At 39.2% G+C, this 25,654-nt stretch overlaps 1 protein-coding gene across 3 annotated transcripts in view; it reads right to left on the reverse strand.

Moving 5' to 3' along the window:
- Positions 1–25,654, reverse strand: part of LOC129722758 (F-box/WD repeat-containing protein 7) — a 39,568-nt gene that overhangs the window by 6,048 nt on the left and 7,866 nt on the right. The window lies entirely within an intron of this gene.

Raw genomic sequence — 25,654 nt, forward strand, 5'->3', positions numbered from 1 at the left:
GAAATGGAGAGAATCCGTTTAGTTCGACGTTTTTGCACGTAGAGTTGAATTGTTTTGTCTGTGCTTTTGAGTAGTTTTTAATACTAACTAATTGCTTTATGATTTTGTCGTTCGGTTAGGTGCAGGTCTAGCAATTTTCAGGTATAAGCTAAAGTTTACCTTGTAAGTAAGGTAAACAAAACGGCTTCAAAGAAGAGTGCAGCAAATAGCGGTTATTAAAATTGTTGAGCTATTATAACATTTCGGAATTCCAAAAAATACAATTTAGCCTAATAACTGATATTAATTTCTACTTCAAAAAGTGTAAATAAAAAAACATCGATCAGTGGTGGCATTATTGAATCAGCTGACTACACTTTAATGATATAAACTTTTGTGGGGAAGAAAAAATCAGACCGTCTGGAGCGAATGAACCGAAATAACCCAGCCGGGAAATCTGCAATTCTACACAAAAGAAACTATTCTGACCACCAGCTGATACAGCTGATGTTCCTTTCAAATTACAAATTGCGCTGTCTTCTTCACTCGTATGTTTCGACAAGGGGTAATCTTTCCCCCTTTCTACCCACATTTTCGGTGAAGCCATGCTGAAAATTCCGACAGCGCGGCCCGTTTCGGGCGGATGCAGTTGTCGATCTTGTTTTTAGCAGTCTGAGCGAGAGAAAACGATCAGGCAATAAAAAGTGCAAAAAAAAACAATTGAAATAAAATCTTACCGCCAACATTTGTTTTCAGGAAGATGATTTGATATAGGATACGAATTCAGTTTTTTGTTGTTGATGAACAAGCATGTAAACTAGCAGGATAGGCTGAGATCATTAGAATATTAATATATATTAGAAAAATAACACAATGGTAACTTGCTCAGTTTTTGATTGAGATCTTTTTTTTTTTTTTTTGTAAAATCTGGATGAACCTAATGCACAGACCAGATTTCATGTTAATCAACACCTGAGTCGAAAACCGCATGCCGGCTGCTGCAAACAGGTTAACTACCATAGTAACCCTCGCAGTGCGGTCGAAGTGCTTCAGAAGCAGGTCATTGGCTTATGTAAAAAAGAAGCGGATCGAGCAGCAACAGCAGCCAGTAGCAGCAGCTTGCAGACACACCTGTTCCTACTATTCCTCCATGTCTGCTTCTGGTCCGGGCTGGTCAAGCCCGCCCGAGCAGTACCAATCCTTATGTTGGGGCGCAACACGTACGCACTTTTTTCGACACCGAAACCAAAAACCAAAACGCTTTTATGTTGTTCCTGTTATTGTTATTAACCGATAGCAACGCTTCGGTATTTGCACCTGCTGTTGCGGCTGCGAATTTCTGTGCAGGGATATGATTAGCGGGACAATAATTACACGAGCGAAAAGCGGATAATGATAGGTTGTGGGTTGCACTTGAATAATTTAATTCGTGATTCACCTGTGGTTTGTTTTATGGAACCTAAAAGTATCTGTACTAGATTGACATATTGATTCTTGGTTGTCATATGTTTTCTATCTACGATGGGAGAAATTGTTAGTGGTCAAATATAAACGGTCCGAAGGACGATAAAAATTTAAAAAAAAACTCAGTTGAATACTCTACAAAATCGAAAAACATCAAGTTGTCCGGCTGTAGATACAAGCAAAATTAAAGAGTATACAAGAACCACAAACACATTCCACAGTTCGTATTTAAACATTCAAAAAATTCAAAACAAATGTAAGGTATAATTTTCAATGACGTGGTTGATCAACTGCGGATTTAAATGGAAATCCGAAATATGTTTCGTCTTTTGTTCGTTTCAAGCAGAATGATAACAAACTGTCTACATACATTAGAATTGTTAACCCAATTTGATAATCTTTACGATAGTAAAATGTGAGTCACTTGAGCGTTCGTTAAGTGTTAATAATCTCGAATCTATAAGTTATTAACTTACACATTGATATGAATGATATATAGTTGAATTTATACAAGTTATAATTATTCTTGTACTCATATATAACTAGTGTCGACTAAAATGTGTAAAGAATCCTCTTTTTCAACGTAGAATTACGTATTACTGCAATCTGGGATAGGGGCGCAAGTTGAAAAACCGAAAACAGCGAAACCGTCTCGAAAATTGTCCACTTTCGATTTCCTTCATTTTTACAGAAATCGATTGGAAAATCATCTATACATCCGCCCAAACGCAGAAAATTGTAATTTTATTATTCAAACTATTGTGCTATTAAAAACTGTCAAGCTTTGTTGAAACCCAGATTTCGACGTTGCTGAGAGTGACAAAAACTACCTAAAATCCTATGCTTGTAATTTCAACTATCTCCCCATCTTAGTGTTGGTTTTTTATCGGGAACAATCGAAAATGTTTGATTTTTCCACCATTTCCTCATCTTAATATTGTAATGCGCCATTGGTCGGCTTTTAATTTAATTATCAAACGATTTTCCCGAATTGTGTAGTGACATTTATCTAGTGGTTTAATCTGCATTACTGAATAACTCAATCATAACAAATACAAATTTCACATAATTCAAACTGGCTCAATAATCAGAATATGATCGCATTTAGAGAAAAACATTCATATTTTCAGATGTTTATCGTCACTTTTTAATCATTTGGAATAAATGTAGAACTGCACATTCCATAATTTTCGAAGTAAGAAAATTCAGCATTGTTTCGAAAACGTGTTTGTGGCCTTTAGAAGGACATAGTGTATTTCGTAACAGCTTAAGTTCCTTCATACATAGCGTGCTTATCTAGCTCTCCAGGCAAGAGCAAACGAGAGGAAGACTAAACATGGCTGTTTGTCTTCGGTGCTATATAACGATATGCTCGTAAGCGGTTATACAGTTGATGAACAACTAATTTACTTCGCGCACAATGCTCGTATGCTTACCGACAAACAGTGTGCAACGCAGTCTGACCCCTTTTTCGATTTCTTCCATTCTACCACCTACGTCGCGCTGCCTTGGCATTTAAGTGTAACTGTGTTCCAGCAACCTTCGATATTATTTGCGAGTGACTTAAAGTCAATCAAACAACGTTTCTCTTCAAAATTGCCAATGATTTATTAAAAAAAATTGAAGGAGAACTACAGTATCAAATTAATTAACCCAAATTGAGTGTATTCTAAACCATATTGCTCAAGTTTGCCACTAGCACGAACATAATTTTCCTCCAGACACACATCGGCAATATGCAACACACAACAGTTTCACTCCTAATATCTACTTCCAATTTATTTGTCTTCCTTCCAAGCCGAACAACTCCTTTGTTGTCCGGTAGCTGACATAAATGAGATTTATTTTTCTTATATTCGTATTGCGAAACTGGGACAAATTGTGAGATCTTGAAATAAAGGCGGAGTCTGTTAGAAGAAAGGTTTGAATTGAATTGATATTCAACAGAATGAAATAGGATCTATTTTGCGTACATTAGTATTCCTGCAAACTAGAAAACACTTTGCGCAGGTAAGAAAATGAGAGAACATGAAATAAAGGTGGAGTCTGCTTTATAATGTCAGTGCGACCATGACGAATCTCTGAGATAGATGAATTAATTTGCAATAACATTTATCGGTATTCGATAAAGCATAATTAATGGTTTTCATTGAACTGCAACTGTGATTTGAAGCAGTAGTGTGATGTTCACCACTGTGCATAACCAGTGGTATATACAAAACTAATTAGATTTCCAACAGAAAAGTTCGGCACGTTGTACTAACAATGCTGAATTCGTTTGAAAAAAAATTCACAACACTTCATTAAAAAGGATGTAGCATCTTAAAAAAGGCAATTATAGCTTGACGTCACAGCAGACTTTCGAACTTTATACTCATGTCTACCACCACTGGTGGTAGACATGAGTATGGTGGTCCGCCAGGTAACGTTACAAGAAATACTTTGACAAAAGATAGATAATTCTACGCCTATCTTGCATCACGATAGAAATCTTGACCCAAAGGTATTAGTTCGATCAAAAAACTAAAATTATGCATCGAATGGAACAAAAAAAAAATGCAATCATTTCGCCAATTGACGAGACCGTACATTTTTCGAGAAGGGTCCTTGCCAAGACTTTGGACTTGGAATAACCTTCCGGAGTCGAGTGGTCGTCTCGAGCTAATAATTTTCGTCGGCAGTCGATAACTTCAGAGCAATAAGTGAAACCGAAAGTCACGATCGCAGACAGTTCGTTCGTTTCATGGAAATTCGAAACCCGCGCGATTATTAATAATTTCGAGTACGTACCGGCACAGCCAGAAACAAGCCCAACGAACGAATCGAACAAATAACAACATTCAGACAGAATTCTCACCCCTCACGTTCCTCCTCTGTGGTCCGTCTGGTTAGCTGTCTCTTATAGGACGCGCTGTCTTCTTCCGCCAAAACGTTGGATTTTTGTGTGGGCGAAATGAAACAGTAGAGGAGTATAAAAAACAGCAAAAGTCATTTAATACTTCAACAAAGAGTATAATTGATTCTCAATTTTTTTAAGACTCACGATTTTCGTATGATGAGATTTTTAAGTTGTTCTTTGCATTCAACAACGTCTGCACGCCAAAGTTCGGCGTCGTGTTTTCGTTTTTGACTTTATAAACTTGCTCGTGATAAGCGTAAAACAAATGAGGGGTTCAACACACATCACAGTCTAGACTTTTGAAATACGAACTGATTTTCTACTTGCAATGCAAAAGAGATAATCTTTTGAACAGGTATCCCCGCTACAGTCTTTTAGTAGCGGGAATTAAAAGGCACCATAAAAACTTGTCCGGTTGAGGGCGTTGGAGATCACAAGTTCCCACGAATCTTCTTCTTGTTAGCGGCGCGCCGTGTCCGTCGATGATGTGTGCATGTGTATGTGTGTACGTATCAAGAATTTTGGCCTCTCTGGCGGATGGCGGTGACGGTACTGCGGATCAACGAGAAGTATTTGCTCTTCTGCAAAGGATGGGAACTTTTTCTCATCCTCTTTTTGATCCTGCTTCGGACTTTCGGTTCAGCGGCCTACCGGTACGAGTTCTATTCTGTTGTCGCCGTCAGACCAGATTGGTTTGGCTCAGATCCAGACTTTACCAATGGTACTGGTGTACGACGAACGGTCTGCGAGGTAATGGTCTTGCGTTCGGTTGGGTGGTGATGATAATAATGATGATGATGCTGATGATGGCGACGATGGGGAGAATGTGTGAAAGGAGACATATCGTTCCATGCATGCCGGAGTCCGTCAGTCAAGTGTATTCATGATGCATAGTACAGGGAAGTCCTGAATTTTCTCACGCTTTACGATCGCTGTAATTGATGATTTGGGGTAATATTTAGTGGGCAAATGCAAGGTTCATGGAATAATGTTCCACATTTTTGATTGAACCGAGTCGTGCACGACATTAGAAAAATTGTTTGTGGTGAGTCTTATCGTTGATGAAGTCTCTCTTTTTTGAACTGTACGCTTTTACCCTAGTTAGCCATCTGTCGTATCAAGTCTGTGACCTCATCGTATTCCATCAGATACGCGAAATGTGTACGTCTCCGACTGTTGTTTTCATGCATTCCACGCGTATGGGAGTCGGGTATGCCGCTTTTGATACCAAAACCTGACTTCGTTCATTTTCTCATTTGCTACGTTTCTTCAATCTCGATCTTTTTTTTCGCAAACATTGCCGTTGTATTTTCCTCTATGAACGAACGAGAACAACCAAAGCCGTTGTCGCTCCGATCGGTGGCGGGCTCGAAGCGAAGACGATGTGAAGATTCATCCTCCGCAGATATAAGCAGTCAACAACGATCATCGTGGTTGAGGCGAGAGAACCCTATAGGGGCATGTTTGTGTGTGTGTGTAGAATGAGGAATATAATTTATTATTTTATAAGTTTGTTGCTTTTTGTCGGTTACCCTTCTCTCCCCTTCTGCTCCTACTGGTTTGGTGTCTCTCCGCTGGTCGTTCAAGTTTTAAATGACGACTCGGGTCCCTTGCTTACCGCTGCTGCTGGTGTTCCAGCCAGTCTGCACAACAGACCTTCATACACGTTCATACACAACCATCACAAGAAGACTGTGACCTTCTCACTTCTGCTTTAGACACTGGCTATCATCAAATGTTGTACGTCCCGCTTCCTCTAGCGAGTTTCGAGCGTGAGAAAAATATAGGTAACGTGAGATAATTCTTTTCCTATCCCTTGTCTCGCTGCTGCTGCTAGCCTTTCGTTGTCCGTTTGTAACGTCTTCCTCTTTTGGGTGTCTTTTGTTGCGAGAAGTTATCTTGTGCTGTTGGCTTCTTCTCTTCGGTATTCTTATTCTTTCAGTAGAAAGCCCCAGGAAAATTACCTTCTGTAAAAATCTCAGAGGAGGAAAAAACATTCATGATATATCGATGTATGTTTGTCATTTAGCTGTTTTTTTTTCAATTCTTTTAGAACTTTATCAACATTATCGTTTTTGAAGAGAAATACGAACAAAAATATGTATTGGGTGATAAATGCATACATGTTTCCCCTTTTTTCATTTTCAATTAGAGTTAATCTACAATAGCTTTCAATAAACGATAAAAAATTCAAATTTTTACACATTTTGTAATTTTCAAGCGATTTTTTTTATCGTTTTTATCGCATTCCAACGCTGAGAATGTTTTGAAGGAATTTTAAGTTTTTTGGTAAAAGAGTAATAATTCTTTTCACCAAATTTTCATCACAACATCGATTGTTTGCTTGTGTGAACTTGTTTTTTCAAGGTTAAGATAATAAAGGACAAAATAAAGTTAAATTACTTTAATAGTTTTCAAGATTTTCAGTCAATAACAAAAAAACCCAATTCATCAGTAAATGGAAATAGAAATTTATGTGAATTCTAAAAAAGAGCATAAGATTCTATAAAATATTCAGCTGTTTGAATAAACCGTAGAACGTTTCATGATACTTAAACAATTATAATCAGCTATTTGGAACATTTACCCCACACTACGAGTCGATTTTCGTGAAAAAAAATCATGAATTAAAATACCCCATCTCAAACCACAAGAATTTCCTAGATGAAATGAAATGAAAATGACATCCATACTTCAAGTAAATTGACTGAACAAACAGTAAATTGATGAGCAGTTTAGATTACATTGCGATAAAAAATATTTTTTCCGAAACAAAATAGACTTCAAAAATAGACTTCATTGATTAAAGATCAGGAAAGTTTTATTTTATTTTTCAGTTTCAGTTCAGTCATTTTTTTTTTTTTTGTAAAATGTATAAAAACACATTTAAAGCTTGAAGTTCATAGTGCAGTGGAAAGAGGACCTGTACGGAATCGACGAAATGGTAGCCAGATGTTTTTAAGAATGTCTGCAACTGCTCGTAATACAGGAACAAAATTGTTGGGAATCTGGGAGAAATTTATCTCTAATATTAAAAAATCGCGTTTGTAAAGGCAAAAGTATGCAAAAATCTTCGCAAATGTCTGCAAAGTAATAAAAATCTGCACACTGACTCTGGAAATCTGCATTTTTTCAGGTAATTCTGTACATCTGGTACCCCTACATGATACATAAAATGTAGAAAATTATTCTAGAGCCTTTGTGTAATCAAGGATACCAAATAAAACATTGATTTATTGAAACTGCAAAAGTGGTATTCCTTTTTAAATAGGAAACCCCAACGTTTCTACGATGCGTCTTAGCTGTCTATTTAATCTATTGGAGTTAATAATTATTCTTTCGAAGCTTCACATTAATTGGTTCAAAGCGTCCTTGAATGGGACGAGCCTTCCAGTCTTTGTAATTTTGATAATTTCTCAACAGTCAACATTCAGTTAATAAATAATTCCGAAAAAACACTAAATTTTTTTTTGTTTCCATCAATCCATAGTCGTTTTTTTTTTAACTCTACCTCTTTATTCAAATAGAACCGCGCACCAGAGCAATGTTTTCAACCGGGAGAACAGGAAATAATAAATATTTGGCGAATACGGAACGTCGGGAATGAGTGGGAGCGTTGTCTTGGCGAAAGAGCACTTTTTTCTTCGCCATATGTGGCCGTTCCGCCTTGATTTCAACATCCAATCGAATCAATAACGTACAAAAATAATGTTTATCGATTGTTCTACCATGTTCCAGATGGTCGATGAATATAATAGATGCCTTGCGAATTACTGAACAACACTTTACCAGCTGTATGCTGTGGCTCTGGGAGCTTTGAACAACTCTTACCAAGCAAAAGCCACTCTGCCGACTGTCAATTGGACTCATGAAAGTAGTGGTGGATCCATGTTTCAGCCATTGTCACGAATCGAGGCAAATTGTTTTTTATTGAGCACAGTAAATGCCAGATTCTCCTTTCGGGTAACAGAGGTACAGTCACGACAAAATTGAGCAAACCAATACTTTACGGTTGAATTACCTGGATGAAATATTCCGTAACACTAGACAAGCTGTTACGGTTACAATATTCATTGGTTTGTGCCAACGTAAGAACCCCGATAACACTCACGGAACGCGACGAGAGACAGGACACAACACTTATTGTTCTTACAAAACATAAAAAAGGAATTTGATTTACCTTTTTAGTCGACCGATTCGGGCAGCGATCTTGCCCATCAGCTGGACGATGTCCGACATCCGACATTAATACTACAGACGCTTACTTGTTTGACATATTTATTCTCACTAATGGACTTCACTAAACGTTGCGGCCGGGACGAACGGTGGTCGACATGCTGCTTACTGCTACTCTGCAACCAGGAACGAGACGAACAGGAACGGGCACCAACGGCGATCGGCAAGGCTACCAAGAACGGGGTAGCGGGTTGTTTGTCAGCTACAGCGGCAACTCGGCCAGGTTACAAGCGGCCTTAACGTTTCGGATCCGGGAGGGATTTAGCACTGTCGCTTGGGTTTGCGTACACAATGGCCAATTCGGCCCATTGTTCTTCTCGACGTGCACTATGCAGGATTTCTTCTGGGGACACTACACTCGACTGGTCCGGCCAGAGAATAACGTTCGTGTAGTATACTGGCGGACCGTGCTTTGGATCTTCTGATCCCACGTTTTGTCAACCGAAACTCTGGGCAAACGATTTGCCGAATCACGCTGCCGCGCCAAACTTACTCCTCGGACCGATTTTTGGTAAAAAGCCTCGTTTGCGCCATCGCGCCTCAATTTATTCCCCCAGTGGGACTCCCTCCCAGCATTCGATACATCACGGCGGGCTAACAATATTTTATGCTAGGTTGGTGTCCCCTCTTTTATGGTACTGTACACTGTTTAGTTGCATGCAAGACTTACACTTCTAACTGAATTTCCTTAATACTATGTTTAATTCTACCTAAACCTAAAATAAATTAACAAATATTTTACATGCAACGAGAAAGCAAACATTGATAATAAATTATATTCAGAAAAGTATGTATATATTGGGACACCAACTCAGGGCTACTAGGTATAGAATAAACATCCCCCAAACACGCAGGCGTGGAGGACTGACATTTATCTTATATCTAGACATTTACTGACAATATTTACAAAAATGACAATATTTTGTGTTGTGTCTAGTTCTAGCTGGCCCAGTGACCAAAAGTCAATTGTGATCCGACAAAGTAGATCACAATCTTCCCAGAACCGGGGTAAAAAAAAACCGAAGGGTTATATAGAGCGAATAGAGCGAATGCATCCATTTGAGATGACGTAGATTAGTTACATCATCGCGAAAATTTTCGTTACGTGAACTGTATAAAACGGTTACGTCAACTACAAAATTTTCGTTACGTGAACTAAACAAATTAGTTACGTAAACAACAAACTACACTTATACACATTTTTTGAAGCTGGCAACCTTTGCCTTCAGCTGTCAAAATTTTTCATCCTCAGCAGCGACGATGGGCAAAATTCCGCACGCGGAAATAAGTCTGTATCTTTATCTCGGCTCTGCTCGTGGTTCATCAGGTAAGTATAGACTAATTTGTATATTTTTTTTCATCTACTTTTAGGTTCAAAAGGTGTACGACGAATTATTTGCATTATCTTCGCAAAGTGGAACGGAACCTAACGAGAATATGAAACTGAGATGTCACTTAGCAACCAACCGAAATAAATGCTTCCATTTGTTGTTGGTTTTATCTACCACAACATTCCAACCAGACAGAAGCTCGGAGACAAGTGTTTATCAACCTGGTTTGAGGTGGGCTGCAGGCCACATACCTAGGTTCTTCCCATTGAGGTCTTGCAATTCGTAGGAGGAGGAACCGATCTTCGATATTATTCTGCAAGGAAGGAATTGCCTACCGTACTTGGCATTGTACCCCTCGCTAGCATTGGACTGCTTCATATTCCGCCTGTAAACAAGTTGGCCTGCCACGAATGGTTTGGCAAATTTCCGGTGTCGGAGGTTATATCGGTGTCTGGAAGCATTGTGTGCCTTTTCCAGATTTTTGCTTACCAGTTCGTATATAAGTGTAAACATTTCTTTTCGTCGCTGTTCCTGTTCATCCGGAGTCAAAGCTGAACCATGACGAACTCGCGTATGATCCGTACCCATTTCCGACAGTTCATGCCCATGGATAATAAAATGGGGCGTTAAACCTGTTGATGAGTGAACGCTCGTATTCATGATCATTTCTATTTCTGGGACGCGGCTATCCCATAATCGTTGGTCGTCTTTTACGTACGTCCGGATGGCGGCGTTTATGGTTCGGTTTACTTTTTCTACGGGGTTTGCTTGGGAGTGGTATCGCGAATTGAGCCAGTGTGTAACCTGGAAGCGATCTAGCAACTCCTTGAATTCTTTCGACAAGAAACTACTGCCATTATCGGTGATTATGATTTCGGGTACAGAATTTCGGAGAAACCAGTGATCTCGTAAAATGCTACACAGTGAAGTGCTGCTAACACTCTTGACCGGCTGGATCATCACCCATTTAGAGAAGAAGTCCGAAACGACCAGAATATGCTGATTGCCTTTACGACTGCGAGGTAGCGGTTCTATATAATCAGCTGAGATTATCTGCCATGGACGAGTGGCGCGTCTCATTTCACCCATTTCTGGATCAGCTGGTCCTGATGTTCCTTTCACTTCTTTGCAGGTACTACATTTCTGGACATACTGTCGAATTTGTGAGACCATTCGTGGCCAATAGTAACGTTGGCGGATACGGGCTAATGTCTTCTCTTGGCCAGGATGGAAAGCGTTATCGTGACATTGCAAAAAGATGTCGGGAATTTCATCCGAATGTGGAATCTCTTTCCATTCGTAACGGTGGTCATACGGCTTATCCGGGACGGAAATAAATTTATACAGCCGATTGTCTTCGACTTTGATGTCGACATACTTGTCGGGACTTCGTATAACCTTTTGCATAGTGTTATACCATGACGATGTTTTTGATACACTGATCTCGGCCACACTTCGCGACAGGGCGTCAGGTACCACGTTATCTTTCCCCTTGCGATGTTTAATCGTCATGTCGCACTGTTGTAAATTCAGTATCCATCGACTGCATCGAGATCCCGTTTTCCACTTCGTGTTGAGAATGTGGGTTAGGGCTGATGAGTCCGTGATCAGGGTGAAGTGATACCCTTCTATATAACCACGAAATGCACCGATAGAGAGTATAGCCGCAAGCGCCTCTTTTTCCGCTGCGTGGTAGTTTTTCTGCGGTGTAGTTAGCTTATGCGAAAAGTAGGATATCACCCTTTCGCAGTCATTCTGCACCTGCGTCAAAACTCCAGCTACCGCTACGTCACTTGCGTCCGTTTGTATCGTGAACTCTTGTGAGAAATCTGGACTGGCTAAGATTGGAGACGAAATTAACCGCTCCTTTATATCACAAAAGGCTGCCTCGGCCTTTTCATTCCACTTTATTATTTTGGATTTAGTCTGCAGCAAATCTGTGAGGGGGTGTTGTTACCCCACTAAAGTTGGAAATGAAACGGCGATAATAATTAGCCATGCCCAGAAATCTTCTGAGTTTCGTGATAGTTGTCGGTCTTTCGTACTCGACAATTGGACGAATTTTCTCGGGATTGGTGTGCAGTCTTTCGGAACTCAAAAGGTAACCTAGAAAGGAAATTTCGGCGACACCAAATTTCGATTTCTCAGCATTAATACTGAGATTTGCTTCCTTCAACCGACGAGCGATCTCTTTCAACAGCTGTACGTGCTGCTCGAATGTTTCTGTGACCACAACAATATCGTCTAGGTACACAAAAACATTCGGCTCTAGGACTCCGTGACCTAGAACGGCATCCATCAATCTGGACAAGGTTGCTGGGCTGTTGATGAGGCCAAAGGGTATTCGAGTATACTGGAAAAGTCCTTTTCCCTGTACGCTGAACGCAGCATATTTTCTAGACTTTTCTTCAAGCGGCACTTGTAAAAAGGCTTCAGAAAGATCGATTGTGGACAAATATTTAGCGTTAGGCAGTTGTCCCAATATTCTCCCCGGATGAGGCAACGGATACGCATCGCGCACCGTTCTTTCATTGATTTTTCTCGCGTCTAAACAAAGACGGACTTTGTTGGTTTTATAACAGGCACGCAATTCAGAGACCAATCAGAATTGCTTCGCTCTAATATACCTTTGTCCAACAATCTTTGCAGTTCGATGGCCACAAGTCCTTGTGTCTTGGGCGACATTACGTACGGAAACTGTCGTACGGGTGCCTTGTCTTTCCACTCATCTTTCAGCACTATGCGATGTTCGGCGTAGGGCGTTGCCGTAAGTTTTTCTCCATTCCTTCCGCACCTTCCGCTCTTGTTCGGTAAGATTGGAATCGGTTACCGTACGGTCAATCGAGGAAGTGGTTTCACCTGGCTGTTCCATCCTGTGAGTAAGCACTGTTGGCTGGATTCGAAAATTTTTCCAAAAGTCCATGCCACAAATGCATGTGATCGACAGGTTAGCGACAACCAATGTTGAAACCACTTTCAGTGTATCTTCGAACCAGAATGGGATCTGAACTTGTCCTTTAATTTGCAAAGCATCGCCGCTTGCTGATCGTAACTCTATATTTTTCGTGACACGGCTGAGTTTAAGATTTTTCAAACGCAAAAACATTTTTTCGCTCGTTAGAGTGTAGTTGCTACCGCTATCAAGCAGAGCGCGAACAGTACGGCCATATATCTCAACATATGCGTACGGTCGTTTATCATTTGTGAAGGGGTACACTATTTGACAAATTTCAGGGGAATTTTTATATAAATTTTCGGTGGCTGGTTCCCAGAAGTTATACATACTTCTTGGGGCTGACTTTTTCGATCTTACGCTCTTGGGGTTTACGGACGGCGATTTTCGTCCGTTTTGCTCCCGTTTTTTGTGCAATAAGGACTAAATGCTGTAGGAAAACCTCTAAGGCCACATTTCACACATAGAATTCCGCGTGACTGATCACACATCACCACATGATGGCCAATTCTGCCACCTTCTCTAAGGTGAGTTGTGTTCGACCTATTGGTGGACTCGCTACAATTTTTGAAACATTTGATGGCCCAGCAACAGGGTTCGAAAATTGCTTTTGGTTTTGTGTAAACTGCTGCCACTTCCCTGAGCGATTGGGCACGTTTTGATTAATTGGATTACGATCGGTTTTATGTTGCTCACCCTGCTTGGAAGTTTCTGCTACGATTTTGTTAAACCATGCGATTGGGAAGAGCGATTCTTTAACTTTACATTCTGTGTCGCCAACTCTTCAAGAGCGTTCACAGAACGGTTGGGTCCAAAGACTCTGTTATATGTTATATCTGTTATCTGTTATATTAACTCTGTCTAGTTTTTGTCCCGCAGCTACAAGTGCCTGTAAATCGAATATTGCGGTAAACGCCATCTGACGTTTATACTCATTTCGCATATTTTGTTGAAGAATTTGCAGTTTTTCGTGATCAGTAAATGGTTCGCTCATAGTTCGGAAGAGCTTTTCCATTTCGAAATAAAATTCATGGAACGACTCATGCCTCTGCTGGAATCGCTGACAAATTTTACTTCGTAGCAAACCATCCAAGTCGGGATGCATAAACGTGCGCTTCAGCTCGAAGACTAAATGCTGCCAGTTTAAAAGTCGGTTAGTAGATCTTTGAGTCATGTACCACTTCAATGCTGAACCGGTGAATAGATGTACAGCTGATTCAAACAGCTCTCTATCTGATACCTGTTCGGCATGACATAAAGCTTGAACGAATTCCAAAAATTCGTTGAGCTTTAGCCCTTGATCGTCTCCACTATATTTTGTAATATTCCATTTAGAAACGGTTAAAGTGTGACGTGGGTGATACGGTACTGAATATGGTGGAAAAGGTGTTTGCGAATGTAACGGAATGTGTCCTGAATAAGGGTTTTGCGGACAATTTCCAGTTTGAAACTGGTTATCGTTCTGTAACGGTACCGTGTCTCTACGTTGGTTTAGTCCAAATGGGTTACCTTGGAATGCGGTTTGTTGTATTTGATTGTCCGTGCTAGCGGGAAACACTGTATTTGCCTGACGGTTGAATATCGGATTGGGAATATTTGGTGGAATATGTGGATGTTCTCGGGAGAATGGATAGGAAATGCTAAGAGAATTGAAATGCTGGGATACGGGATTGGGAGGATTGGTAGGTTGTCTGGGATCAATAAGGTCAAAACTGGTTTGAGTTTCTTCGCGAACCTTTTTCTGCATTACCCTCCTTCTCTGCCTTCAACCTATCACGAACCCACTTTCGTTTACGCGATAAACTCAGATCGCCGGACATTATCATCGATCGAGCCAACAGCTCATAATCGAGTTCATCTTCCATTAGGTAATCCACTCTTACATTGTAGTACCATTCAACGACTGAATTACACGCTTCATCAAAAGTATGACGAGCAACAGCCATTTTGAAATCACTTCGGTTCAACAAGTAATTAGACCTAAAATAATTATTTAAATTCGTAAACTACTATTCAAAAAACTATTCACTCCTTCCCTGTAAATATTAAAACAATCTATACCACTATTATATTATTAAATTAATGAAAACTAAGTAAATGAGAGAATAAATTTGAACATTTTCCAACAAGAACAACTTTTATAAGATGAAAAATAATTTGATTCTGTTCTATAGTAACTGTAAAGCCGCGTGCTCAACTAATAAACTAGTTTCGACAATTTTGAATCCCTTCAAGCAACTGTGAAAGACGGTTAATCGCTGCCATGTTTTTTCTCATCACTCGCACAAATCATGGGCTTTTTCGCCATCTTTTCGCTAGATAAATTTTAAGACAATAGATTATCCAGTGACTTTTTGGTTATTGAAGTAGTGTTAATGTACTGAAATTTCTCCGAGAGACCGATTAAAAAAGGGGTTTACTTTTGGTCAATAAAGCAAAGCACTTTTTCTTTTACGTTGGGCGCCAAATGTTACGGTTGTTTACGGATCTTTTAACTTGGAGGGATTATGCTCTTCACCACCAAACTACCAAAAGGTCGTTAAACGCGGTCTCCTAGAGAAATCTCAGGTTGCGGGGCGGACTTTCACCCCTCAATACGCCTCTGGTCACTGAGCGTGTTCAGGTGAAATATCACGAATACCGAGAAGCGGACAAACTTAGCCTAAAGAATGAATTTCATTTAATGTAACACAAAACAACTAGAATTAGACTGACCTTACATTTAACTTTTATTTTATTTTTTTTGATTTACAAGGGGGGGGGAGGGGTTAATACTACAGACGCTTACTTGTTTGACATATTTATTCTCACTAATGGACTTCACTAAACGTTGCGGCCGGGACGAACGGTGGTCGACATGCTGCTTACTGCTACTCTGCAACCAGGAACGAGACGAACAGGAACGGGCACCAACGGCGATCGGCAAGGCTACCAAGAACGGGGTAGCGGGTTGTTTGTCAGCTACAGCGGCAACTCGGCCAGGTTACAAGCGGCCTTAACGTTTCGGATCCGGGAGGGATTTAGCACTGTCGCTTGGGTTTGCGTACACAATGGCCAATTCGGCCCATTGTTCTTCTCGACGTGCACTATGCAGGATTTCTTCTGGGGACACTACACTCGACTGGTCCGGCCAGAGAATAACGTTCGTGTAGTATACTGGCGGACCGTGCTTTGGATCTTCTGATCCCACGTTTTGTCAACCGAAACTCTGGGCAAACGATTTGCCGAATCACGCTGCCGCGCCAAACTTACTCCTCGGACCGATTTTTGGTAAAAAGCCTCGTTTGCGCCATCGCGCCTCAATTTATTCCCCCAGTGGGACTCCCTCCCAGCATTCGATACATCACGGCGGGCTTACAATATTTTATGCTAGGTTGGTGTCCCCTCTTTTATGGTACTGTACACTGTTTAGTTGCATGCAAGACTTACACTTCTAACTGAATTTCCTTAATACTATGTTTAATTCTACCTAAACCTAAAATAAATTAACAAATATTTTACATGCAACGAGAAAGCAAACATTGATAATAAATTATATTCAGAAAAGTATGTATATATTGGGACACCAACTCAGGGCTACTAGGTATAGAATAAACATCCCCCAAACACGCAGGCGTGGAGGACTGACATTTATCTTATATCTAGACATTTACTGACAATATTTACAAAAATGACAATATTTTGTGTTGTGTCTAGTTCTAGCTGGCCCAGTGACCAAAAGTCAATTGTGATCCGACAAAGTAGATCACAAAGCCAATGCCTCGCTTGAACAGTATTTTTCCCAAACGGAAGCAGTGCATAATCAAAAAACGAAATTCACTTCGAGAGTAATAACTTGACAACAAGTCAAAAAATTGACATCACATTTTGACAGTATTCTATTTAAGGATGTTACAATCGAGCTATCCCAAGAAAATTTGATTCCCAACACTATTTTTATACGGAACTGCAGTTGGTATTAAATTTCGTGACTTCTTCTAACTCCTTTTCCAGAAAACGAACATCAACAGTTTTTGCCTTTTTCCTAGAAAGGTATAGCAATCACTGGAAAAACCGAAGGTGTAACAGTGCTCTAAAGGGCCGAATGGCATATATCACTCGACTCAGTTCATCAAGCTGAGCATTTTCTGTATGTATGTGTGTGTGTGTGTGTGTGTGAGTGCAACTTTTCAATCTCACTCGATCTCAGAGACTTCCAAACAAATATTCTCAAATGAAAGGTCTAGTTGCCTCATAAAACCCTATTAAATTTTATTGTAATCGGATTTTTAATTTGTGTGTTATTTATCAAAATGTGAAAATTCCGAAAGTTCATCGTCTCAGAAACTACACAACCGATTTTAACAATACTGGTATCAGATGAACGAGATAGTTAAGGGTTAACTGATGAATTTTATAATGATTGAACATGTGGCTCAAAACTTGTGAAAAGAAAGTATATTTTATATTTTTTGATATTTTATCGAATGATATATAATTGAGTCCAACCTAAATATGATTATACCACAATAAAAAAAAAATATTTTGGGAAGAATCTTAGAAGATTTTCCAATCTATTGCTGCAAGAACGAAGGAAATCCATCGAATACTAACCGATTTATTAGCATTTGAAATTGGACATATTTTTCACTTTTTTCGGTTTTAGATTTTCATTTCACATCCCTATGTAGCCGAACTTCCTGAGAGAAGTATTCTACTTCAAAAAAATCACAGGAGGGTTGTGTGCAAAGCCACGACCGCAAGGTTGAAGTAGAACACTTTTACAAGAGAGATAACCCGGTTGCTTGCGTGTCAGTCATTTTTTCTAGTAAATAAACGTTGACTAATCAGATCAATTCAATTTTGCGCTTCAACAACCATTTTCAATAATTTTTTGACCATTTTCAATAATATAGTAAGTTGCTTGTCATGATTGGGGCTTAACAATTTTTAAATTTTAGTTATGCGAAAAAATAATTTTTATGCATATTATTTAAAAATGTAAATTACTCAAGAGAAAATATCAACTCTTCAATCATCAGGTTTTTATTTCATCCTGAAAAGGCCAATTTGTTGTTCAATTCAATATCGGATAAGATACCGATCACATCTTGAGGTTATCAATTCAATCAATTAATAAAATAAAAATGAAAAGCTGAAGAAAAATGAAAAGCTGATTTAACACTCAAAACTAGACGGCTCATGTGTTGTCAAAATGAGTCAACTTCTCATTGAATGCATTTACTCGTGCCCGCTATCGCATAGAGACTGCATTTCACTCAAGTGCCTCACTACATCAGCTGCTATCGATGCTGATACCCGCTGCAACTGCTACGCTATCCGTAGCCATGCCACAGTTGTGGCCGCTATACGCTGCCATTGGTATCCGCTCTCCCTGCATCAGCTGGCTCAGCTGCTATCGATGCTGAGATCCACTGCAACTAGTGCGCTATCCATTGCTATGCCACAGCTGTGGCCGCTATCCGCTATCGCTGGTATCCACTGCACTGCTACTGCTGCTGTTAGGGAGGACTGCTGTTGTCGCTGTCTAGAACTATTATGAGCGGCTTCGGCTGAAACAGACTCTTACATAGGCCAAATAGCATATTTTAAATTGCAAGGTATATGATTTTGTTGACCGTGCTTGGGAAGCAATCATATAACGACCAATCAGAGGTCAAATTTTTCGATTTGACAAGGCTTGACTATTTTCAATAGTACAATAGTTTGAAAAATAAAATTACAATTATCTTCATTTGGGAAGAATCTTAAAAGATTTTCCAATCTATTGCTGCAAGAACGAAGGAAATCCATCGAATACTAACTGATTTATTAGCATTTGAAATTGGACATATTTTTCACTTTTTTCGGTTTTAGATTTTCATTTCACATCCCTATATAGCCGAACTTCCTGAGAGAAGTATTCTACTTCAAAAAAAGTTAAGCGCCATATATTTAAAACATATTTATTTTATGTTATTTGCATGTAGTAATGTATGTTCATATGTGTTTGTAAGTTATGTTTCAAATGTTCGGTATAGTTGCACTGTTGGCTACCAAAATGTGTTATTTAGAATGATAAATAAATCCAGCAAATATTATCAAGGTGTATATTTTTTTTTTTTGAAAATTGAATTGCTCGTGTCTGTTTTCGTAATCTATTTAAACAAATAATAAGTTTGAATGAGAAAGGCTCACCGCTAGGTGGGTTCATTTGGGTTTTTTGATTCGGTCAATTTTGACTCAAGTGCAGATTAAACAAAAAGTACATATCAAACTCACACGAAAGAATGCTAAATTGCTAAAAAAATACATTTTATTTTTGAAAGTGACTTATGAAGCCCGAAATTGGCTCAACTATTTATCGTAAATACCTTCAAACAAGGCGAATTCCAGTTCATGGCTTTCTCCTGAAGTCTTCCAACGATTAAAATCCATTGGAGCATGCTGGCAATATTTTTACCACGCCACAGATACTCGTTTGTTTTTCGTTCTTGGTCGAGAACCCACGCTAGCTGTAGAATTCTCCCAGACATCATCATGAGATTTTTTCTCCCATTCCACGCCGATCGTTGCACCGTCTCTTCCACCTGTGTACCTACGAAGGGTTACCTCTCTGCTTGGGTCTGAATTCCGGGGAATCGGGTGGACACCCACGGCTTTCCTCGACCGGTTCCCTGTTGGGTTATGTCGCTAACAAACGATGGCACCCTTAAGCAAGCGTTCCATTGACACATGTCTGAAAGCTTGTACAGCGCAAGCTTCAAGCCAGAATTCACACACATTCCGGTCGCGTCGTTTGCACACCAAGAAGGCAATATCATACACGCGATCTTGCTTTTGATACGAGACGGCAACACAAACTATATTTGTTCTCAATTGCAATGGTGAAACGCTATTCAAGTGGTTTTTCGAATCAATCCGTTAGAATGCATTCTCAGCCAGTACGGAACAATGAAGCAGACTTTTGTGGTATATGGTGGCAATAAAATTGATCGTCTCTATTTACGTTTTGAACGATTGACAACCTTTTCTTACCAACCAATTGAATTACGAACTGCTCCAGATGAATAGACAAACAGTAATAAAATTAGAAGATCGTCGGTTGCAACACCCCTTTTTGAAAACTGTTCGCTTCGAGAGATAAAGCACATTCGCAGCAGTGTTTACGCTATGAATGAGCAAACAAACGTTATTTATTTATAGACATGTCTTCCGATACCATTAGCGGCAATAAACATGCCTGTACTAATCTAATACGGACACATGTTTCAACCACGGTTGCCAATACTCTAGACTCTGCATTATTTCATTACTTTTTGGCGACATTGTATATTCTAAAATCATTAAGGTATCCAAAAACGACAAATGACAAGCAACAAAAAGCGATCAAACGTTCCCACGCCATAAAATTCGTGAGAATTTATCTGCCCAGTGATGATGATACTGCCGCCCCCAAGCCGCTACGGTGAAAACAAACAGATACAAAAACACCTTCACGTCGTGCGTGGCGCTGCCGTTGGCTCTGCTCTACCGGGTAATTTGAGCGTAGAACGTAAAGTTTTTAAATCAATCATACGAATCTTCGATCCGATGAAACTTCGTTTTTGTTCCCCTAAAATTAGCAGCGCGACAAGGGGCTAAACGTCGACACTAACACAGCTATTGCTAGTGGCGCACACAACGATCGGTTTGATTTCGGGTCCTCTACGTTAGCTGATAAATCGGATTCCCACGTCATTAAAATCTGATATCCATAGGAATTTATGAGACGGCAGAGTCAGCTGAATGGGTCTGGTCGGATGATGGGTTCCTATTATTATTGTTATTATCGTTGTTTTGTATTTTCACGTTTAGTGAAACATCGAAACATTAGCGGGAAGAAATAGGCGCTGGCTGACAACGGCGGGTGAAATTGCAAGAGATAAATTAGAGAACAATTTCGACCATTTGTTCCATTATCGGTACATCACTTTGTAGAAAAATCGAACTTGGTAATAAGTGTAAAGTAATTAAGGATGTAGAAAACATCAATCAACCGTTAAAATACAAACGCAATAAATGAACCCCTTTAATGGAAGCGGAATTCCGTTATATTGTCTAACCCTTCATAACAACGCGAGCCTGACTGGAGTCTTCTTACCAATACAGATTACAGGATTTTTTCTTTACTATAGAAAAAAATAGGAAACCATATATTTCAAGCATTGTTCAGTCTAAGATAACGTGGATTTTTAGAAACGCATATTGGGTTATAGCAGTTTATGGCAGCATCTTACTATCATCAAAACAAACAAAACGAGCACTTGTTTGAGGGCTCAACATGCGTTTTGCTGTAAATCATTAAGTTCACTAACCGAAATATGAGTGCTGAAGATTTTTTGAAAATGAAATTCGTCTAGACACTATTTCTGTCGTCAGATCTACTAATGTTTGCTTCTATGAGCCTTGACTGTCCTAAAGGTGAATTTTGAGCGATATTCTGATAATCGCATTTTTCCATTAATTTAATGATTTGGAGCTATAATTTGCTTACACACTTAATTTATCTCGGCAAATTTCCCAACAGCTGATCGAACTCGGCGAATTTTTGGTGGATGTCAGCAATATATTTCGACAAATATTCGGCAAATATATCGATCTACCGTAAGCCAGCAAGCATTGACATTCTATTTGCCGATGTTCTTGAAAATTTTGCCGGAAACTTGTAGAATATTCCGCTGAATTTATCAACTGTTGAGTTCTCGGCAATAAAATCTAAGTGTGTAGAACTAGGGTGGTTTACTGGTAAAACAAAAACCGGTAAAACCGATAATTATTTCAATACCGGAATACCGGTATTGGAGAGGCAAAAAAACCGGTATTTTTTTTGAGCCTACTAGTTCAACTACAAATTCTGAAAATCATAGTTTGAGGCAGTAATCACAATCATGTCCGCGAAAAAACGCAAGTCATTATTCGTTTTGTGCTATTTAAAAGTAACACTAAACAATAAAATTAAAAAACTAGCTGACCCGGCAAACTTCGTACTGCCGCCTTGAGTTTTATTGATTGTTGTATTGCAAAAACTGAAATATCTAACTGCTGCTAAAGAAAAACATACCCAACATATGTTTTAGTTCGGTAGTATTTTAAGTTTTTTTCAATCCAGCGCTCGTAAAATTCTGAGTTTTTATTTAATTGAACATTATGAAGCACCTTTAACCATAATAAAATTATTTCAATACATGTCTGAATCTTTTGAATATTCTGAAGGAAATTATTACGTTATTTATTCAATTATTCAAAAGCTTGCCTTAATCAGCGTTGCTAAACGAGCGAGAAGCAAAACATATCCACTCCTTTCTGCTCGAGACAGAGATGTGTGCTACGCTTCTCCAGTCGTTCGCACACACACTTTCGAGAAACTCTTTATTATCCATGCATTTGCCAGAGCAGCAGCCAGCATACAGCCGCTCGCGAATTCTCTTTTGCTTTTTTACTCACGCCAAATACGCGAGTACTCGAATAAGAGTACTTGACTAGGAGTGCTTGAAAAAATGTGCCCGAAAACGAAAATGCTTCGTTCACCGACTCACGCATGCGGCTTGTCCATCGCTAAACTGATGCCAAGCAGTTTTGCATCGTGCACCGACGAGCGAAAGTGGGGTGATAAATCTATATAGAATCGCATGCTTGAACGTGTATGATATTCGACCACCTACTCGCAGTGATGCCACAATTTCAACTGTATTTCGAATCTCAGAAAATCACCTTGGTGGTATTTCAATCTGTATAAATATCTGCATATGTACTGGACATATCCCTTAAAATAAAAAACACAATTATGCACACGTTTATGCGTAACATATAAATATAATGAAACCTCCAATACGCTCAATAGCATTTGAGTTCTTTTTCGATTTTCAACTATATCGAAAAGTTTGTTTCGCGACCTCACGAAAATCAAAAAAAAAAATCTGTATAGTTCTGTACTATTTCCAGAAAATCTGTAATCTGTATATACAGATATCTGTATAAAAAATACGCAAAAATCTGTATAAGTACTGAAAAATCTGTATATGTGGCATCCCTGCCTACCCGTCGAAATATTTTTTTCGCCACTCCGCTTTGTCGTACCTTGTCACTCCGTATCGTCATAATGCGTCTTGACGGTTGTGCTCGCGAGAAAGGGAGGTACACGCGAGTGGGAAAGTACGCGAGTGAGAGTGCGTGTCGGCTTATGAGAAAACTCGCAAGCATCAACGCTCGGTAGTGTGAAATGAAAAAAGGAAAAGAGAATGAGAAACAGTACGACAGGAGTATCTCTAGTGTGGGATTTCGGTAGCGGCGAGAACGCCACTTTGAGTATCGCATGCTTTTTGCGAGCTAGTTTAACAACGCTGGCCTTAATGCAAATATAGTAAAGTAAAAGTGGTCAAGGCGGTCCCAGTCACTAAATTCTATATACACTAAGGTTGCTTTTTACGCGTTTTTTTTTTACGCGGTTTTTTTTTACGCGGATTCAGGAATTTACGCGGTTTTCTTTTACACGGATTCCGGAATTTACGCGTTTTTTTTTTACGCGGCACGTATCCCCCGCGTTAAAAGCGATTTTGGTTTATTCCACAATGTCGGGGTCCGGGTCACGTAAACATGCGACATAGAGCTGTCCATGTGAGAAGCATGAATACTCGGAGTTTATGCCTCAAATTTTCAGTGACTGTCCTTGGGTTTTATCAATAGTCATCGCGAATGCGCGACGCACGGGAAATTGCAGACGTTTGAAATTAAACGGCAAATCGGTAGCAGTAATCGGTATACGCGGGATTATTACGACTTCTCGTTCGTAGTTTCCTATCAGAATTGTCGCTCAAGGACATTTGCCACCGGGTAGTGGCAGCAATGCACCTGTTCGATGGTAAATTTGACCTTGAATCTATAAAACAGTTGTATTTGAAAATATTTGATTAGCATTTTTCTCTCAATTGAGTGTTTAAGTTACTATACTTTATTTTTCTTTTGTTCAAGATTCGTTTAAAGACTATGAAAACTAAGTGTGTAACTGACGATTCTGAGATATATGGGGTGTCGAACGTCGACGCATTTCGAGCTCGTCGTGTTCTTAACCGATCAACTTCCCTTCGGGACTCGTATATTTCCTGACTTTCTTATATTCTATCTACAGTGTTGCGGAGCCTGACACTTTTATTGACCTGCTACTACTCGTGTCTTAACTCGCAAAACTGGAACAAAAACAACGAATTTAATTTTAATTCAACGGCATTGTAAGTATTTGAACATTCCACTTACAACAACTTCATCTGAACAAAAAACATTTCGACCACAGCAGAAATTTGTCAAAGTCAACTGGAAGATATGCAAGAATCAGTTTGATCATGTAGATTAGGGTACATTCCTTTTATAAAATACCCTTAGCTGCATCTCCGTTAGAAAACATTCCCACTACATGTGGAGGAAAATTAATCGATACCAACTGAAACCAGTATGAATACTCCTCAGAATTCTTGCAAAAACACATTATTATTTTTAATCTATTATGTTTATTACGTACCGACAGTGTCTTCTTTTTTCTTGAAAAACAGTCACAGCACAAATTAACAAAAACCGACGTTGAATTTAAGTGGCATCAACAGAAACCAATACGAAAATCGCATAGAACTATTCCATAAAATATTGAATCGTTTAAGTACGCCCCGGTGATGAAAACTTGTTTCGAATTTTTCCGATCAAAGGCAACAAAAAATCGTTACTCACTAAAACTCACAGAAAACCTCTCAGAATCTCAGAAGGGCGGGAAATATCAAGGGTTGGTTTTTAAGGTTTTATAACTTTTCCAGTTGATTTTCGTTATTGCCATGGCATAGTGACAATATGGTTTTGTCTTGAACAAAAAATCTCGCAAAACCTAATGGCCAACCATTTTTCGGGTATTTTTTCTTTTTCAAACATACATTATACCAATTGTTTTTCACGTGACCATGTGACATAAAGCTGTTTATTGGAGAATATGCATGTTTAAGGTTTAATGCCACCAGTTATCAGGGCTTTGGGCATTGTCGAATATCACGCAACTGCGGAGCGCGAAGATACATACAGACGTTTGAAATTAAATGGTAAATTGGTAGGTACACGGAGCTTCGAAATTTTCGCATCAATGACATTAATATTTCATCTGCTTTTTGAGGCAGATCTGCTGTCTAAGCACAGTGCAATTGACACTTCGCAACATTATAGTTTTCAATTCAACATTCAACAATTAATTGTAAATCCAGAGATTTGTAGGAATCCAATAGTGCCTATTTAACGAAACATGAACAGAAATCAATGTTTTTACAGAAGCAAAAACTACACGTTTCTTTTACCAGCTAACAGAATCATTGCAGCATGAGCAAATGTCAATGATCTAAGTCAGTGTGCATTTTAGAGAAAATTTAACAGATTGATTAGATCCGAGCAATGGTAAATTAAATCATCGCACATGTAGTGTAATTCTTGTTCTTTCTTATCATTTATTAGATAAATAAAACGATTATATGCAACTTTGCTCAAATAAGCCAGAAATTTAATTTATTCAAGGGCATATACTTTAATTTAAGTATATGCCCTTGAATAAAATCAAAGCCACGTTGAGAGTATTCACATGCATGTCGAGTTTGCTGCTACCACGCTATAGCGCTTTTGCATAGAAAAGGTGTAGTAGGCAGCGAAAACGAATATCACTTTATATGTGAATCATCAACAGGTCCTTGTTTACTCAACAACAACGTCTCAATAACGACGCTAACAGCTTGTCTACCGCTCATAGCTTGC

This window comes from Wyeomyia smithii, chromosome 2 (genome assembly GCF_029784165.1).
Source record: "Wyeomyia smithii strain HCP4-BCI-WySm-NY-G18 chromosome 2, ASM2978416v1, whole genome shotgun sequence".
Taxonomy (NCBI): Eukaryota; Metazoa; Arthropoda; class Insecta; order Diptera; family Culicidae; genus Wyeomyia; species Wyeomyia smithii.